Consider the following 20,910-nt stretch of genomic DNA (forward strand, 5'->3'; position numbering starts at 1 on the left):
TTAAAAAAATATTTTAAAAAATCCTTTCGTCTCTTGCAAATCATATTCCCTGTGCTATCAGTCTTTCTCACTGAAACTCACTTGGTTTCAAGAACCCATCTGGTTTCAGTAGTGACAAAGATAACTTTCATATGAAATATTTTGTACTCAAATGGACAACCCACTCATCCAAGTTAAGGGTGGTAGAGTTTGATTAGTGTTCATCACTTTAAAGGGGAAATTTCTCATTACCACTGCAAAATGGTATGTTCCTCTTATGATAGATAACAGTATTATTAAGCTCATGAATCTCTACCTATTGACAGAATTATTTGGTTGTTCTGGTATGAGACACAGTTAAACAGTGCATGACCTGGAAGACATCAGTACAGAAGTAAACAGTTTTGTCAGTGAAATTATATATTTCTCTTACACACAGATATTTTGAAGACTTTTTAAGTCACTGATTCTGATCAAAGCATTTCTGGTTTCCACAGGCAGTTACATGAAGTTTACCAGATTCACGTCCAGCAAAGGACCAGCTGAGTGTTAGAAGGTTTTGCTGTGCAGGTAGTATGCTCCCAAAATTCAGCCATAATCTGACTTTTTATATTTTTTCCTTATTGCACAAATTTAACACATATTGCAACAACTTGGGGTCTGCCAAGAATTGGCCTCCTGTACTAGGATATGATCTAATAAATGTCAAGGTTGTTTGGTAGCTCTTTAACTGCAATAAAAAAAGGCAATGACAGTATGAACATGTGCCTAGGAAGAACAAAGTTTCCTCCCACTTAATGTTTCATCTGTAGCACATGAACACCACATTTTTTCTGGTCCCAAGACAGATTTTGTAGATTTATTCAAGGTATGATCTGGTCAAGGCAAATGGATGGATGTTGGGATGCACAGGGTTCTGTTTATGGAGTTAAAGAGTGGGAAAAAAGTAAAGCAGATACAAGCCTATCCTCAAAGATGGGTAGTTACTTTTAGTTATTATAAAAATAAAATTATTAAAATATCTTGCTAAAGACATGCATATGTGTATCTCTTTGCACTTGGGGCTTTCAAAATGTTTTATAAAGATTTTAATATAATAGTGTGCCTGTTGGAGCTGGGGAAAGAGATGTTGAACAGAACATCTAGTGGAGTCACCTGACGTGCCTCCTTCCCAGAAAGCGGAGTCCCTTTCTTCCACCCCCAGTGGTGATGGAGGGGGCATAGAATAACAGCCTAGACATGCCCACATGTCTCCAGACTTCGCCCCACATGTCTAGTGTGAAAAACATTAACTGTTCTGGCTAAAACCAAGACAAGGCTCACTGTGAAAAAATATATCTTCATTATATAGTTTAACTATGGAAAAAATACAAAGTACACAGGAAAATACTTTAAATTTAGGATGTTTATGCATGGGAAACTTGAATTTCTGCAAGCTGGAGAAACATCTGTAAGGTCTTTTAACAGATATGAAAGGGAGAAAAATAATTCGGGAAGACCCACAATAAAAGTGTTTTTATTTACTTGATTTAATAGATATCACTGTGGTTCAATATACCTCCTTATGTTTGGAGGGTCAATGGCATGTTATAATTAAATCTGTAGCACCCAGACCATGGTGAGGTTGCACAGGTTTCAAGTAAAACACCTTGAATTACTTTCAGACATTTTTAAGACCCCTCTGACCCTCCAAAGTGAAATGCACCTTAGCTATAGAAAACAAGCTAAATTATAGATTGAAATTATCCATTTAGAACATTTGAGGTATGTAAATGATTAGTAAGTCACAACAGAGTTTGGCTGTCTAGCTAATAACAGAACAATATAAAGAGGATAAAAAATATAAGGTGTGACTGACTATAAGTTAACTAGGTTCTAGGCATGTACTTCTTTCCCTGTCAAGATTGAATATATTAGTCAAGACCCTGGTTTAAAAAGAACTTTTTCCATGCTGAGACAAATCTATTTATATTTGATCTAATAAAAATTAAACCACTGAGCTTGCAAGACTGAATGTTTTCATAGGAGAAGGGAAGAGTTTGGGCGTGGTGAGGAAGTGAATCATCATCATTATGGACTGCTGACGAGGATCTTATCTGTAGATATTCCTAAGAAAACTGGAAACAGCTTTATAGCTTTATTCTGGGCAGAATGATTAGTGATTAATCATCCTCCATAACAGATAAATATTCATATTCATTATTCCTATGCATAAGCAAGACAGTCTTACATAAGTAGTTTGAGAAACACAGATGGGATCATCACTGGAGTTAAGGATACATAATCTGCTTTAAATTCATTTCCCGTCCTAGAAAGAAATGAGAAAGTTGTGGGGGTTTTTTTGTCTGGTTGGTTGGTTTGTTTTGTTTGTTTGTTTGTATATTTGTTTCTTTCTTTAAACTTTTATTGAGAGTCTTTATGAATTAAGCAGTAGGTTTGAAAGCCATCATGCATGTCTTCTAAATTAGATAGGAAAGGAGTCACCCATGCTTGTTCTTCCATTTTCTTGACCCTGCTTAGTGTAAGACAGCCCCTGGCTACAGCATAAATCTAATTGAAAGAAAATCCTTTCTGCTGATGTGACTGAAGACAAACATAAAAAGATGTAGAGATAAAGAACATTAAAACAAGAACAGAAAAGCACTCTCAGCTGAATCTTCTGTCCAGATAGAACCAATCCTGTCAATCACAGCTGCTGTCTCTGTGCTTGTGTGAATGGCCTTGCTCCTCAGGGACAGCTTGTTCTCCCCAACTCCCTTGCGCTATGTTCAGTTTCTGAGGCAAAGGTCCCCGTGACGTACATAAGGTCTTGTATATCATTTACAGAAACAGATGCAGTTCTCTGATGACAGGCAGAGAAGAATTTCTGTCTCCTTAGGTGGTGAACTTAGCTGTGATGGCAGCTGGCCTAGTGCCCCCCTTGGCCTTTTACTAGAGTGCTGTCAGATGTTCCAGCCATCATATCCCCACGCACTTTCGCCATTTCCTTGGGTCTGAATTCAGACAGAGTTTTTCTGTCGTGGGATTTCTTGACACATATCCTGGTGCAGACCCTCTGCATAGCACCCACCACTGAGATTTGACTGTTACTTTCCAGGCTAATTCTGACTTCTCAGATTCCTTCTGGAGTCTCAATATGCAATTGCTTAAATGGCAATAGTGGCTTTTCATTAATTCCTCGCCTTTGAGCTCACATAATTCATATTATTTCACTGCTCAGGTTTCCCTTTTTCTTTGGGACCCCTCTAGGGTTTTTCTTTTGAATTTGTTTAAAAAGGAATAACCTCATGTCTGTTTGCTTGTTTGTAGTATAGAATGCCAAAATTAGGCAAGGACTTTTTGCAGGACAGTCTGCAAACACTTGTGTGAGCACATACACCTATGGTCACTGCTAGGGTCCTAGATCAGCCTGATTTGTGGTAAATGTCAGGCAAATCACATATTGGATATGGGTCTAATAATGTACTCTTCTAGGTCCTCTGCTGATGGAATGTTTCTCTGAGGCGTTTTTTACAACACTGAGGTTATGAAAAACCCCACCTTGATCTATTAAGAGGTTCTGTACCAAAAATTTTCTATTTTTTTTTTAATAAAATTTATATATATCCCTCAAATTACAATCTTTTTTTCATTTATATATGTAAATGTTTAAATCCATTTTGTAACTCATTAAAAAAGCTATTTTAGATGTTTCTCTTACTCATTCTGTTACTTACCTGAATAAAATCTTAAAAACTATGTGATAGTTTTCAGATTGTAAATAAATGTTTAAAATTTTTTGTCTTCTTCCATAAGATAAGCCTTTGAATTTAATTTTATTTTTTTAAATTTCTTCTTTTACATTTCATTTTAAGTTAAAGTGAGGGAGAAGAAAGGCTATATCTGATAGAAAGGATCCTACTGTGAGTGCAGTGCAGAGAGCTTTAAATAATTCAAACAAGTCAAATTCAGTAGTGAATCTAAAAAAAAGATTTGTGTCAGCTCGCTCTGGTAGATCAAAATGATTTCATTACCAATTTTGTTTTCAAAATAGATTCTTTGTTCTCCAGTTATGTGATATGATTCATTCTGTTGCTTTGTATGTCTAAATATGCTTCATTTTTTAATGAAGTGTAGGGGAAATTCATATTTGACCAATGGATCCTGAATGCTTGTTTCTGCTCCTTCTTGGCCAGCAAAGTAATGACACTTGGTATTTATATTATCATGCAATAGTTAGGTGCAGAACCACTTTCCAAATATTTCTAAAATTTTTGTAACTTAAGTAATGTTCACTTATAGTCACAAGTGGCAGACAACCAAAGAGTGTAGGGCTTGTTTATTTCTAAAAGTCATCCCACTCATAAACAGATTTTCAAATTACCCTTGTACATGGTCTCACCTAGCCTGTTCCTTATAGTAGCTGCTGAGGACTGTCTACTTTTGAAACTATAGCTACTATTATATAAATAAATAGAAATTTTGATCTTTGAAGCCAGCCATGGCTCTGGAACACACTACAATACATGGCTCAGAACTCTTTAAAACACTGCTAAGAGAAATCAGAAAGACCTTATTCCAATCTAGAAGAATATTTTCTTCAGAAATAACTTCAGAAGTTAGGCCAATAATACCTACCTCTGTTATATAGGAAGACATAATTAGTACAAATGAGCTATTGAAATGAAAAGCTCTTTCTCACCCTCTGTGCATCACTTATAATTGTTTTTATGTTAAAGTCCATTGCTTAAAATGCCTCTGTCATCAGATTTCTAGGACCAAATGCAATGTGTCAATTGGACTAAAAATTGCAACACGGCAAGAAAAGAATCCAACAAAACAGCTAAATACATTCTGTCCTTGTAAAAATACTATTATTTTTTAAAAATTGAATGTACTAGACAATAAAACCTACTTGATTACCTAATGCAGTTATAGGTTTTTTGGTGGTATTTGGTTGGTTGGTTGGTTGGTTTTGGTTTGTTTTTTTTTAATGACACATTCCTGGACAAACTACAAAATCACAGAGACAGGTCAGAGTATGTTAGTCTGGGAGACAACAATATATTTGAGTCTCCAGAGTCACATGTGTGTGCATGTATGTGTATATATTCTCTGCTAGCCTTCAAACATAGAAATCTTGGAGTTTTGCTTTGAAGCATTTGCCTTAGGTAATTTAACCCAACACAAGGAAAAATGTAAGATAGTGGAAAATCCTATGTAATATGGTGGAAGAATCAGTTAAGTTTGAAAATAGTTATTAAAGAAATCCTTATCAGGATAAAAAATACAAAAATAAATGAGATTTAGTTTGGAAACTCAGTTACCACAGTATCTCTACATATCCAGAATAAATGCTGTTTCATTTATTTAATTTTGTTTAATTTTTGTTTTACTTTCCTTTGCTTTGTTTCAAGATGTTCTGCATGGCTTTTCTGGAAAGTACTATTTCATTTTGGACAAAGAAGACTCTTTGAAATAACATTCCACTAAAAGCAAAAAAAGCATTACACCTGCTAACATGAGATTGCAATGTTTCCAACCCTTTCTTGAAAGAGATATACCTGTCTCAGCTCTCCTCTTCCTTCTCTTCTTTTCTCATCTCTCAAGGCTGTCCTTGTAATAGTCTGTTCACTGTGATTTCTAGTACTGAATATTTACTAAATATTCTGCAAAGTACTTCTTATTATTACTTAGTATTAGAAGCGTTAAAGAAAAAAAATTGAAAAAGAAGATATTTTTCCTGAAAGCAGAAGCACTCAAGCCAATATATTCCACATGAAAATGAGTGTTGATTTAAAGATAACTACAGTGCTTTTGCATCAGATACATCTAATAGTACACAATTTCTTAGTATTTCAGTACTTCTAAGATATTATTTTCAGATTTCCATGGATAAAACTCTGAAATTATTACTGACTCTGTCTCAAAAAATAGCACTAGAATTTTAAATTAGGAGTTTCAAGTAGGGTTTACATACTCCCTGAAGGAGTTTCTACTTAAAAAAGTAAGGTAGGAATTCTTAGAGTTGACATTAAAATGGAGCCTTTTTTCTTTTCTCTTGGAGAGATACAGTCACATACCTTCTGATTTCTGGCGGCTTCATAACTATTATTTGTATTCGTTCCACTGTTTTATGTTTTCCTGGTATAAATAGCGGGATATTTATATTTTCTTGCTTTAATAGGGTGTAGTACTCCCAAAGGCAACAATGTTTTGTATCATTTCCATTCCTTTTCAAAGACCAAACTGTTCTAACTGTGAGTGGAGAGAGACTATCATTTCTCACTTCTGGGAGAAGAGAAAAAAGAAGCAAAAGATTTTCACTCCTCTTTCAGGATGCTTTCCTCTTTTAGGAAAAGATGTGCAAATGTAAAAAATAGATCTGTGTTCCACTGCTGCTGTAAACAAGTCAGCAAAAGGGAAAAAAGAAACTCTCTTAGGAAACACAGAAGAAAATGATTCCTTGTCTGCATTAGGCTACAGTTCAAGCAAGTGACAGAGTTTGGCAGAGATGTGGAATGACACCCCTGTCTCGCTGCAGCTGGCAGTGAGAATGTCCTCATCTGTTTACAATTCACTCTCCCTGTTAGGGTTGCTGTAAATTGGCTATAAGAATGTGGTTAGCTATCTTCCCTTGACATATTTGCCATGGCACATATATATGTAACTTTACTTCTTTCCTACTCACTGACGCCATACAAAAATCCTTTTCAGTTGTTTAGCCAATGTTTTCCTTTTTGTCATATCCTGATATATATATAACTGTAGCCCACAATTTCATTCAGTGCAAGATGCCTTCCCTTGTCTTGTCTTTTAGTGTTTGTGAGTCAGATAACCAAGGAATGCACTAATCCTTAAGACATCATTATATTCCCAAGAAAGATATGCAGGCATGTCTTAAAAAGAAATTTTGTTCTCAGTGGAAATAATCACAATCGTTTTACTCCCATATCAAGAAAAACCACAAAATATTCAAGAGATCTTTTTACATATCATTTCAAAAATTTTAACAGTACAGGAAAATTTTTAAAAGTCACCCAGTTCTAAATCAACTTCTAAAATGCAGCATTTCCTCTTCCAAAAAAATCCTCAATTTTTCAAAAGTCGTCCATCAATGTAGTAAACTGAAGACTAAATGATTTGGCATCAAATTTAGTACATGTTTATTTTAAAACCTTTAAAATTGCAATTATGATTAGTTATGTATGAGGACCTTTATTTTTATGAACACAAAATTATTACTGTAATACAAGAGCTCTGAGAAGGCTGCAGTGACAGCATTATTAAACGTAAGTTATCCATGTCTACTTATTTCCTACAAAGACTCTGGAATCAAGCCTAGGACAACTATGGATACTTCACCTAGACATCTCAGGGGAATATGCCCATTTTACTACTGGCACAATCAACACTGCAAATTTCCCTTAGGTCCTCATGAATTTAAAGCTGGACAGTTAGGAAAAGTATTTAAGATACCTGAATGTTGTTCAAACAAGTACAAGAAAATGAACTCCAATCTTTTGATACTCTAAACCAAGGACATTTATGAAGTTAGAAATACGTTACATAAAAAAGGTAATTTCTTATGAGTTACATGACTCTGGAAGGACAATTAATTAAAGAAATATTAAATTTTTATATAAAAATACTGAATTTGCTATCTTCTCAAAGATTTTTTTTTAAACCAGTTTATGTACTAGGTGGCTTTGGTTTTCTTTTTTTTTTTTTTACCTAAGGGTGAATGCATGATTTACAATACGATAGGACACACTACCTGTAGGTTTAACCTGGGAAATAAATTTATGAAAAACAACTGGTAAAATGCTTCAGAGATATTTTTTGATCAGGAAACTATGTGGAAGAGTGAAAACAAAGAAATATACTTCTGTTTAAAGATATTGAGGGTTATAAGGCCTTGTATCTTGAACACTGAATGAAGAATTCATGTGTTAATAAAGCGATGCTGTGCATTACCCTGTAGAATAAGTAATAATTTCATGGTAATAACACACATCTGTTAAATCTCAGTATCATATATATCAATCAATTCAAGCAAAAATGCTACTAATTTGTTTTGAATTTCTCAGTTCTGGCCAAAATAGTGTCCAGGTCTGAGACATTTATCCCCATACATGTCGGGGTCCCTCCCCCGCCATGCAGCCCTGGGAAGAGGGGCCCTGAGGGCACAGACACACGGGGTTTCCCTGCCCCTGGTCAGCCTCGTTCCCCATTGGAGCTAAGATCTTAGGGATAGTGAAATGGTATAATGTTAAACAAAATTATGGTTTTATAACAAGATGTGATAACCAGCAAGACATATTCGTGCATAGAACTGCTATTAAAAAGAATAACCCTGAAAAATGCATCCCAAGCTTGGGAGATGGAGAGGTGGTGGAATTCAAAATCATACAAGGTAGAAAAGGGTTACAAGCATCGCAGGTCACTGGGCCTGATGGTGTTCCTGTAAAAGGCAGTATATATGCAAAAAATCGTAGTCATGTTAGACATTATCTCCATTGTAAGCCCCTCCTACAGTCTCCTTTTCCTAATCCCACGTTTCCCTTTTATCCTATGTCCTATTACCCCCAGTGTATTCCCAATCCGTTTTTCCATCCATGGTTTCCCTCACAAAACCATGCCTTTGCCAATTGTTTTCCCAAAAATCCCTTTCAGATGCCGATGGGGGGATGAATAGGGGGGAGGGAAGAAATTAAACCCTCTCCTGCCTCAGTTTCCCCACAAAGCATGCTCAGAGAGTTCTGTCTCCCTTCTGTCAGCCCTAAGATGTTCCACAGAATCTGTTTGGACATTTAAGAACTCAGGAGGATGGCTTGTTTTGTTTTGAAACTGTTCTTGTTATGTTAATCCAGTTGTCTTCATTCTCCTTTTATTAAAATAAAACAGGTGAAATGTCGGGGTCCCTCCCCCGCCCTGTAGCCCTGGGAGAGGGGCCCTGGGGGGGGAGACACGGGGTTTCCCTGCCCCTGCTCAGCCTCGTTCCCCATGGGTTGGTTTGTGTTCCCCTGCGCGGGCAAAGCAGCTCGGGTCCGACTGTAACAGTTCCTTGGCAGAGCCCCGGCCATGCGGCTGGGGAAATAAACATCTCTGAAACATCTAGCAAGAATCTGTCCATAGATATTTCTTTCCCACGGGACTCCTGGTTTGATATAGGTGTTACGGTAATCCCCACTGTAACACATACATTCTTAAAAATGTAAGGAACCTCAAAAATAGTTAAAGTAATTAATAATTTCAAACAACAACAACAACAAAAACAAACAGACAAAACAAAACCCAGAAAACAATCTGTATTGTCATAATATGAAACAGTTACTTCAAAGAAAAATGAAGACTACCTTAAAATAGTAGAGAAAAATTACAGAATGGGTAAGAATATTGTGGTGAAAAGTCCTCATTCAATGCAAGTAGTTATCTCGAATCAGCTTGTTTAGCTTCAAGCCTCAGGTTTCTGGGAAATGGTAAGATAAAAGAACAACTGACCAACAGGAATAACAAGTCAATATTTGAGTAATACTAAATAAACTTCACACTTTTTTCGACTAATATGTGTTCCTATGCAAAAATTGCTTGCATTATCCTCCTTCCTTTTTTTAAAAAACTGAATCAAAATATTAGATATTAAATTCTTCAGGAAGTTAAGTATGTTTACAGACATACTTCAAAAGCATTCATTCATCACAAATAGCTCAAAACTTGATTGCTGGTTTGGATTGTCTAACCTTCACACCTCATTGCTAAGGATTTTTTTTTTTTTTCTCATGTGGTGCATAATGATTAGTCTGGAAAGCTGCATTGTTCTTGTTGCTGTTGTTATTATTATTTTACATTAATTTAATATCTAAATATTCTTCTTAGGAAGGAATTCTTGGGTTTTTGTTAGTTATAGCTGTAATTTTTTGGAAAATCCAAGAAATGTCATCCCAGATTTATAATGATAACTGTTGTTCTCAGTTTATACAAGAATGATGAAATTAAAATAATTATATGATTTATGATATCATGGATTAATGATATTCTGGTAATTGCATTGATTTTTTTTATTTTATGGAAGGTTAGGGAACTTACTCATCTTCCATTATCCAGTAGATATATTTTTTTAAACCCTAAATAATATCAATTTTCCAGACCTCTTAATAAGTTTTCTGTTCCATGATATGCTGAAAATCTTAATTTAGCTATTGTTCTGAAACTTCCACTATTACGACAGAGTCTAGGAGGCATCATGCTGAATTTTTGAGCTGAGCTGAATTTAATTTTCATTTAACTACCATTTCCATTCTAGAAAGTATTTATCATTTAGCTGTTGGTTTGGTTTTGTTGGTTTTTTTCCCAGGATTTTTTTTTTTTTTTAATGCAACAGAAGACCCTGATGCAATTACTTTTGTCTATGGAGCTCCAGTGGTACAAGAGATTCAAAAAACTCTATTCCAGCATGGAGAAACTCAGTGTCAAGGGTCACCAAAACAGCCAGGTCCAACACTCATTTTATCTTGATCTCCTTACCTACATATAAGATGCCATATATATGCAGACCTCATACTAGCAGTTGTAATGTATCAAGGAGTACCTGATAGTATCTTAATCTATTATTCTTTTGAGACTTACTGATCCTGTTACTGGATAGATATAGAGAAAATTGGAAAATAAAAGCATGACAGCACATCCAGTTTTGCATATTATTGTTTCTTTGAGTCCCAGAGTCCTACTCTCAGTTAAGATATTCCTCAACTTCACCAAACTCTAAAGTAGGTTGCTTATTTTTTCATTTAAAGGTCTGTTTGTCTTCCACCCTTTCTTCCACAAAAATGTAATTTCATGCAAACTTACAAGCCTTTCTTGTCAGTATTAGAAAAAGATAAGACTAACTTAGAAGTAATTCTAAAGAGTCAGTGGCATTGTGTTAAAACAAAACCCTAGAGTGAGTTTATAATCAGGCTGATTGAAACAAGTAAATACAGTAGTCAGTCTGCAGCCCAGAACTAAAGTAATTTTCTACCTTCTATATAACTCTGGCAGCTATCTATGTTTTCTGCTCTCCCATCAGCATCAGCAAATGTAACCACTTAAACTTGATCCTTCTGTCCTCATCAGTTATATGGATGAAAGGCAGTAGAGATCTGTCTTAATTCATGTGCAACACCCTTAATGCTTCCCGTAGAGTAGACATGGTTTTTCTTACTAGAATTATCTGCTCTCTATTTCTTACATTAGCTATTTATCTGTTTCCATGTCTCATAGGGGATACTTGAAAGCTTCTGTCTAAACCAGGGCCAATTACATAGAATTAAGAACAGGCTGTTGAAAATTCAGTCACAGAATATGTGCTATCATTCTCAACACCATTGGCAATGACTTGAATTGGAGAGGATGTGAAATAGGCGGAAATTTTCATCTGCACTTAGAACACCGAATGTTTCTTAGTAAAACATAGAAGTCGGGTTAGCTTCAAAGTACAATACCTATTTGTCAGAGACGAGATCTGTATGGAAATGGTGAAAGTCCTGTTTGCATAAAACCCTGCAGACACATATGAGCAAAAGTTGGGTTTTTGCAGCTCAAATTCAGAGTGCAGCATTTTTGTGCGCCATCTCGATGAATGAAAGTTAAGTGAAAAATTTGCAGGTGAGATCCAGGGTGGGAAAATCTGGCATTCTAGAAACTGGCCCAGGATCTGAGTACACACCACCCATTCCTTACATTTTTATTTTTGTATAGTTGGAGGTCGGGTGTCTCACACAAAGTATAAACATAAGATTATCTGTCTGCTCAAGCTTTTTGGAAAGTCGCGGGTCCACTGCTATTATTTTATTGGTGACTGCTGCTTTAGCTGTCCTATAGGATGTTGTCATATCTCCACTTGCCAGTAAGCAGAAGAGAAAACCACAAGAGTACCTGACATATGTTTGCTTTCCCTTGCATGGTGATGATCTAGCTCATCTGTTGTCTATTTATTGGTGTTACCAATAAAGAAACTGAAATAGTTATCACTGTTCTTTCCCTATCCATCCTCATAAGGATTTTATGCTCATGTAAATTTAGACCACATTGCTACACATTCTATGAAGAACAAGTGAAGATGGAAATTGCATAAGCCAAGTTTTGGCAAAAGGTTTTGTTTTCATTCCATTTTTACTTAGAAATATTATAATATGTATAAATCTTATATAAATATGAAAAGTAGTTACTACCTTTGTAATGAGATATTATTTATCATATTAACTAATTATTAATTACTGCAGAATTACTGGAATCAGCAGGTCCATCTTAGAGTGAGAAACCAAGACTAAAATCATTTGCTCTCAACTGCCTAGAAACCTGGCAGGAGCTGTAGAAAAAAAGGTAAGTGTTTTTAAGTCCCTTTCTCAGTTCACACAGAGACATTATTTTTCTCCTTCGTCCTTCAAAATAACATTAAACTAAAACCCCCAGAAACTGACAATTTGCGTCTGTTCATACTTTGGTCACCAGTGTAACTTTGCAGTTAAATTTTTTCCAATAAATTTTACCATCTTTTTCATCAGTATCTTTAACAAATAATATTTATTTGAGCAGAGAGCACAAGACACCCAAACCCAAACTCCATGGCATATATCAAAGTATTCACCTGTAGCAGTGCAGGTGGTTCCAACCACACTGTCTCCCAAGCAGAACGCAGATAATGAGCTGTGGTGGTCAGCAATCCAAGTTTAGTGCCTAACTTTCAGTTATGGTGAGAACCCATAATTCCTTTTCCTGTTATCTGCATGTTTTCCCCTGATAGGTTAATGTTTCCCCCACCCAGTTTTATGTATGAGGTTATGTATAGTCATTGCCCTTGTTTAATATGTATCAGTTTCCAGAAAGTTCTCTGTTCCTCGACGCCCCATTGGCTCCTTCCCTAAGTCCCTCCTATATGTTATTCCTATTGGTTTCCTTACAGCCAAGCTCGCCTACTTGTCCCTATCTAATTGGCTGAGATCCCTTTCCCCACCTTTCCTATCCCCACTATAAAATGCCTGGTAACCCTCAGACACTGGCTTCTTTGTCCCTGTTTGTCTGACTAAGCCTCTGCATGGAGCACAAATGGAGAGTCCCCTCTCTTTACTTCTTTGCCTCTGCTCGTGTGCCTTCTCTACCAGCTCAGGGAGAAGCTCCTTCGGATGAGGAGCTTGACTCCATCTGCCTGTTTCATGTGAGTGTTTCAGGATTGCTGTAGAAGCGGATGTGACCGTGCTGGACCTCTGGGCTCTCTTTTGGTAGCACGCAGGACATGCTGTTACTCATCCTGCACCTTGAAAATTCAATTCTTACAAAAGCAAAATCATTACAGAGACACAAGTGCTCTGAGGCCAGAACTGGGAGCACATGGGGGCTTGTTTTCAATTGAAGCATAAAAGAGTTTTAAATCAATTTTGAAGTTCAATACCCTCCAAGGGAGGGTAATGAGGAAAGTATAGGCAGCAACCCTGTTTCTCCTGAGAATATTTTGTCAGTTTGCTGCTTCACCTGGGAGATTTTACCCTTGCATTTTCTGGATAGGTAGGTAAGTGGAGAACAATATGCAAGCACCTAAGAGGGCCAAAACAGATAAAGATTAATTCTTTATTCTGACAACCCTTGCACAGTTGAATCCACAGCTCTGACTTCTTAAATTTTTATGAGACAAACTTGGTCCATATGGTCAATAATACGACTTTATATTAACTAATTAGCCAAAAAGGGCAGGAAACATGCTGAACTATAGAGGATTTACTTTCTGTTGATTGAACTCTAACCAGGTAGTTCTTTGGTTCAGAGGAGAACTTTCATGAGCTTTTGTCTCAGTTTTTTCAAAATTGGCAAAATAGGTATTGTGGGCTGTTGGAGAATTAGTTTGAGATTAAATTAATTCACTTTGTGCAAAATGTTACAGGATGGGAAAAAGGATGAATGAACATTCTTACCGCGATATTTTGAAAACATTCTTCTATTTGAAATGTCAGAAGCAATCCCAATAAAGACACCATAAAGTGAAGTAGTCCAGGCAACATAAAGAGTGCAAAATATCACATAGATATCACTATCATACATAAGATAGAAGTTAAAAAGTGGACTATATGTGTTCTCTTTTCAGTAAATTGAAATTAATGAGAAATTCTCTGCTTAATATGCATGGTGTTCTGTATGTCATGGTTTAAGACGACAAGGCAGCTAAACACCATGCAGATTCCTGTTCACAACCCTCCCTGTAGTGGGATGAGGAGGGATTTGGAAAAAAAAGTAAAGTAGAACTTGTGGGTTGAGATAAATACAGTTTAATAGGACAGAAATGGAAGGAAAAATAATGATGATTCTAACAATAATACCAAATTCAGAATATACAAAGCAAGAGATGCACAATGTACTTCCACATGCTCATCACCTGCTGGCTGGTGCCCAGAGATCCCTTAGTTAGCTTTTCCCTCAGCTTTATATGCTAAGCATGACACCACATGGAATGGAATATCCCATTGGCCAGTTTGGGTCAGCTGTTCTCTCCATGTCCCCTCCCAAATTCTTCTGGTCGTCTAAGCCTACTCACTTGTGGGGTAGTTTGAGGAGCTGAATAGACCTTGACTTAGTGTAAACACTGATCAGCAACAATTAAAATATCAGTATCTTATAACATTATTCTCATCCTAAATACGAAACAACTCTATACCAGCTACTTGGAACAAAATTATCTATCCCAGGTGAAACCAGGACAGAGTACCAAAAAAAGGTTATTAGTAATTCTAGTGTTAAATTCTTTTAGCTGAAGGTGATGATAAAGCTAAAAGTCTAATAAAAAGATACTTAGTGACATTTTGTTTCTTAAGAAATCTGCCAGATAACCTATATATAGCTCTTATTCTGTGTGTTAAATAAATCTGCCCATACTTATTTAACATACAATAACTGCCTTGTGAAACAGGAATTAAATACCTATCAGAGATACTTAGTCTGTTACTGTTAATATCAAACTTCGTAATGCGTATCAATGGCTGTGTGCAAAATATGATTGTTATATTATTGAAATATTTCTGTTCAGTTTAATTTACCAGAATGAACTCTCAGACAAGTTTGGTGAAGTTCCTTGTAAAAAAATGAATCTATGCTGACTATTAACATATACCACCAAGATGCACCATCCCTGGAAGTCTTCAAGGCCTGCTTAGATGTGGCTTTGAACAACCTGGCCTAGTGCCCATGTCAGGGGTGTTGGAAGTAGATGATCTTTAGGTCCCTTCCAACCCTAACTATTCAATGAATCCATGATTTTATTAATACCTGTGGGGTATAAATGTATTATCTTATGAGTGTGTCCACACAGAGATGGTGAAGCTGAGCTGCTCTGGCAGATGTAGCAGAAAAAAAGGCTCATTGATAGCTTGAGGAGTAAACTGTATCTTGAAGGCAAGGTGTTCTTTCTCATGGTATGAATCAGATATTGCATGTATTCTTTTTGATATCATACAACTTTGTCATGCTTTCAGAGTACTTTGTTCGCTTTAAAGTTGTGCTTCATATTGCAGGGGAACAAAAGGATTTATGCTCACACTATGAATTTAAATCCTCTTCTCCTCAAATTTAGTGTAATTTTGATGAATTCTGGAACAAAGTACAATGCAGAGAAGTTTCATGTTTTCATGAAATTAAGAAGCATTTGGGATTTAATTTGGCATGTCTACTTACCATTTTTTATTTTAAATCTCTTAAAAGAAAGAACACATCTTTATACAACACTGAAACATGTTGCGTACAAGCCTTACAGCCAATATGATTAAAACAGCTGAGCAATGCTTAGGCACTTTTAAAGTTAATTATTTATTCATAAATGCTATTTATATTCAAATTTCTGATCTTATGAAGTTGATCATTTTGTAGATATATAAATCTTTTACTTATTTATAAAATTTTTCATGTAAGTATTGAAAGTTTTCAAGAGTTGATTCTTCCACAGCTGATCTAAATTCTGATGGGAATAATGCTGGCTTTAACAGCATTTAAAAAATCCGTTGGCTTAAACAGAAACTTGCCTGAATAAAAACTGGCTAAATGTAAGGAAGATGTAATTTGGCCTCAAATCAAAGAAACTTTCAGACATCTATTTTAATCAGCCATCAGTCTTGGTTTTCTTTCCTTGAAAAACTGTGCTTAATGTTAAATGTGAGTTAGTATAAGAATTCTAAATTAATGTTCAGCAGGAAACAGTAGTAGAATATTGGAAAACTCTTCTGTAAAGAATTAACTTGCCATTCTTCAGCAGTCCAAGGAGAATATTATATTTTAGTTCTGGAGAATTTTGTGGACTACTTTTCTTTGAAGCAAAAACAGAGAAGGAAGGTTGTGGTTTTATGACAGGGTCACTTAAAACTGTGACCAAAAAATTAAATGTAATTGCCACCATGGATATTTCTTTATACCCAAAGGAAGCACAATATCCACTCCTTTTTCACGTCTTTGTGACATGGATATGTACACAAAATACATATATATACAAATTATACACATATATACACACACATGCAGAAAAATACCTCTTTCACATATGGCTATACACTGAGGAATTAAATAAAGAATACATGCTCATGAGAAGTACCTCTGGGGTTTTCTTCAAAATGAAACATTTTCAGAAACCTGACAGTGTCGGGATTGGGGGAGAGGGTTGAGCAAACGGTATAGAGAGAGAAGTGCTTGCTGACAGGTTGACAAAAGTACATGTAGCCTTTCCTTCTACAGGGGAGAGGTTAGGCACTACACCACCACAGCAGAACCTTGGGGCATTACACAGCTATCTGTTCACAGCTTTCACAGTGATGAATGAGGTCTTAGCAGATGCCTTGCAGCGGACTGGCAAGACTGAGAAGCAGAAAGGAGGAGATTACTCATATGTCTGCCCTTTTCCCCTCTCAGATTGGGTAAGGCAGGTGATTAAAAGATAAAGTCTTGGGTGATCTAATCAAAGCCATCTGCTCCCACTCTAGTCAAGTGAGAGAAATTCTCAGAAGCTCAAGGAACATGAAGAGTTGGTTTAATCAGAACTTAAACAGAAATATTATTGTAAAAGCACTCAGGGGCTCTGAGGACAATGCTCCTATTCATTGAGGAGTTCCAGATATATGGCTATGACTTTCTTAACTGGTTCTCAGACTTCAAAATACCTTTAGTTACATTAAGCAAAATTAAGGATTCAATAAAACCTGGTGGATTTGAGCATGAGGGAAAAAAAAGCCTAAACCTGTCACCAGATACTTACCTTAAGGGGAATGAGGCTTCTTGTAATTTCTTTTAAAGCATCAAATACTGGCTGAAACCATATGGAACATGTCCATTTCGGTCTGGTGATGACAAGCCTCATTCAGAAGATTATTAACAACAAAATAAATACATTCCTAATTTGAAGGGGTTTTTCCCCTAATCTTTCATAATAAACAGGAGAAAAATTCCTAACAGAGTATTCTGACATCAGCAGGCTTTTTTGATAACCAGGATGAAACATCTACAAAATTAACTACTCCTTTTTAAGGGGGAAAAAGTAATTAATAAATACCCTGTAGCCCAAGGATAAACTAAGACGTTTACTCTGTGTACAGATCTGCTCTACAAAAATGTAAAGTTCAAATTTCACTAGGTTGTAAATGGGAAATGATGATCAGCTTCTTCAGTTGAAATTCCTGTTTTAGTCTGCTTGTGTTCATGTATGAATGTCAAGAGAGACATGGGCATTTCTGATAACCACAGTGAAAGGCTGCCTGGTATTGCAGCAGAGGTTTGGCTGTCTTGCACCTATTTTTATTATATTGCTTTTTCAAAACATTGCTGGTATGTCAGCCACAGTCTTTTAATGAAATTCAGTAGTATTTTGAGATGCACAAAATTTTCATCATTGCATCTATTTATGGAGGCATCATTCTCCCTAATCTACCTCTAATTTTCCATGCAAATACTGCCAGGCTCACTCAAGGCCACAGGATTTAGTTACTCTCTTGACTGAAAAGCATGTCAATGCAAATTCAGGCTGATAAACCAGCATACAAATCTCCAGGGCTTCAGCAAGTTATAACAAAACAAGATAGCAATTATGCAAGGAATCAGCTGAAAGGTTATTTTTAATTTTAAATTTCTGCCTCTGTACAGCTGGGTGCTGGAAGTAAAAAGCAAGATGAGGCACGTGTCCCCATTAGGCACGCCTGTGGAAACCAAGCAGCATACTGTACTGAACATTATGCTGTGGACGTTTCACAGTAAATTTATCAGTGCTAGCCCTGAAAGCAAATGGTTTTCTGGTGTGGTGGAATGTTCTTTTTAATATTAGTATATCAAATATTTTTGGCTCTGACAGTGACAGCAAATTAGTGCTGACTGCATTAAAGGCAGGGTTGTGTGCTACCTTGGGGACATTACAAGGGCTCTTCTGACTGCCATAAGTCCTCACCTCCAGGACTGTCTTGTCCTGAATTCAGGCTTCACCATGAAGTCAGATCAGCTGAATTCTTAACTTTCTCATTCTTCACTGTTTAATCACTTGTATAATACCCTTGTAGAGGCCCTCTAACAGACCTATTCACATTAAAGACTTGGTTTGATATACTCCCATTTATTCTTGGTAAGCTTATTGTTCCTCCCTCTTCATTAGCTGCTCGACAATCTCCCACCACTTAGAGCAGGTACAGTTCCTGTGAAGTCATAGCCCCTATAGGAGGCTGTTTTGGAGCCTCTAGTAGTCTGTGAAGATGACGAAGCTGTTCTCAGGCCCCTGACAGTCCTGGCTGCCCCTGCCTGACCTCTCCTGGGGCTTCCCCATCCTGCCTACAACCCAGGACTCAATGTTAACTTCCCAGGGCCATCCAACAACAGCACAGCAGGGCTGGTCTGCAGCTCCCCACAGCCCTGCCCTGCCTGGCAATGTGCCCTGTCAAGCCAGGCTCACCCATGGACCCACACCCCATCTTGTCCCTGGCCCCTTTCCACCTCCATGGAGGTGCCCGATGCCTGGGGCTGGGCTGTCTCCAGTGGCCCAGCTGCTGGGACGTCCTGGCTGGGACGATGGGGTGGGCCCTGGCTGTCAGTCCCTGTTACAGTGGGGATACTGTAACGCCTTTATCAAACCAGGAGTCCTGTGGAAAAGAAACAAATATATGGACAGATTCTTGGTAGATGTTTCAGAGATGTTTATTTCCCCAGCCGCATGGCCGGGCTCTGCCGAGGAACTGCTGCAGTCAGGACCCGAGGGTCCTTGCCCGTGCAGGGGAACACAAAACAACCCATGGGGAACGAGGCTGAGCAGGGGCAGGGAAACCCCGTGTGTCTGTGCCCTCAGGGCTCCCAGGGCTACATGGTGGGGGAGGGACCCCCACAAGTCCCTGCCCTGTCCTCTTGGAAAGAATCCCTGTGAAGGCCCATATCCATCCTTATGAGAACTGGTGACATTTTCAGTGCCCTGAACATATGGTCAACATCTCTGTGAGACAATGGAGAAGAGGCAGGGAGTAAACTCAAATACTGAAAGTCAGCTGATTGTACCCATGAATCGTTAGGATGTTCCATGTCCAAGTTTTGGTTCAAGGCAGCTAGTCCTGTTCCAAACATGCTAGTCTGGATATTAGCCATTCTCAGCAGACAGCTGGGGTGTTTCAACCTTTTTCTGAGGTGGAAGAGGATACAATAAAATTGATACTAGCTCAGCATGGTCACTTTGTATCTCTGGTCAGAGAAAAGTCCATGTCACAGTTAGGTTACTAGAGTAAATGCAGCCATGACACTGTACCGTGCCGTAAATCAAGTCCCTCTGGATGGGAGAGAATTTGCTGAAAGTCCTTGCAAGGAGTTTCAAAGATAAACTGAGACTTTTCCTTGAATTTCAGTGCTTCCAGATAGTTGTTTATTAAGTCTTGTCAGAGGAACAGAGCCACTAGCATGACCCAGGTACAGCATAGAGCACAGAAAAGCAGGAATAAGGCCCCTCTATCAAGATTTACACAGCCTTTTAAAGATATTTTAACCAATAGTTCCTAAAAACGTACATTGTTTTCACTTTCCTGCCAATTATTCAGTAACACGACTAGGAACTGCAGAATTTTCTATCCAATCATTCCAAACTACTTTTACTGCAGAACATGGAGTAGTAGTAGAAGGAGAAGGTTTAGAGAACAACAATCCTCCATTTTGATATTTTTTACTCTTCTCTATTTACTACAAAGAGAAGCCCAAAACCTCTAAACTTTTCACCCTGTGACAATCTTACATAGTAGTCTATCACCTAATTCACACCACTGTATTTTCTAGGTCTTGTCTGACCGTTGGTAATTTTTTTCCAAGGTTTGAGGCTAAAACAGTGTTGTTCAGGGGGGTAAGAACCCTTAAAAACAGGCAGAGAAATATTCTCAGCACTCTGGGTTCCTACACAGCCAGGAAAAATTCTCTACTCATATTACAGGCTTTATTCAGCTTCCTGGACATCCAGTTACTGGGGTTTATTGGAAATAAATTGTGTAGTATTCAGCTGGAACCTCAGTAGTCAACAGAAAACCTTGGGTAAACAGTGGCTTTCCCTCACATCAGTCAGTTCACGAGTGTCTCACAGATCCTGAGGCATCTGGGATGCCACTTGTATGATAACAAATGCGTAATTGAATCAAGGTCTTTGTGCTTACACAATAACAACACCCCAATAATAGACAGGTTGCTGCAACACAGAAGCTTTTGAAAAATGTGAAAGGTAATTTTAGTTTGGAAAGGTGTATCACACAGCTATAATTGTCACTGATTTACTTTGTAAAGTTCTAAAATCTTGGGACACAGTTTTGTAAATCATCCATTCTGTGTAACAAAAATGAAGATAGGATCACTGGAAATGTTTCATATAAGAAACAGTTTTAAATTAAGAGGCTTTGATTGTGCATATTGTAACTACTGTTTTCTGTTCTCCTGTTGGTCTGATTCAGCTCA

General features: G+C 37.3%; 1 long non-coding RNA gene across 2 annotated transcripts in view; it reads left to right on the plus strand.

Moving 5' to 3' along the window:
- Nucleotides 1-20,910, plus strand: part of LOC138111748 (uncharacterized) — a 137,062-nt gene that overhangs the window by 83,552 nt on the left and 32,600 nt on the right. For both annotated transcript variants that reach the window (XR_011151437.1, XR_011151438.1), the window contains one exon: nt 477-549. This is a non-coding gene — a long non-coding RNA (uncharacterized lncRNA). The remainder of the gene's footprint in view (nt 1-476; nt 550-20,910) is intronic.

The sequence above is a fragment of the Aphelocoma coerulescens genome, chromosome 5 (genome assembly GCF_041296385.1).
Source record: "Aphelocoma coerulescens isolate FSJ_1873_10779 chromosome 5, UR_Acoe_1.0, whole genome shotgun sequence".
NCBI lineage: Eukaryota > Metazoa > Chordata > Aves > Passeriformes > Corvidae > Aphelocoma > Aphelocoma coerulescens.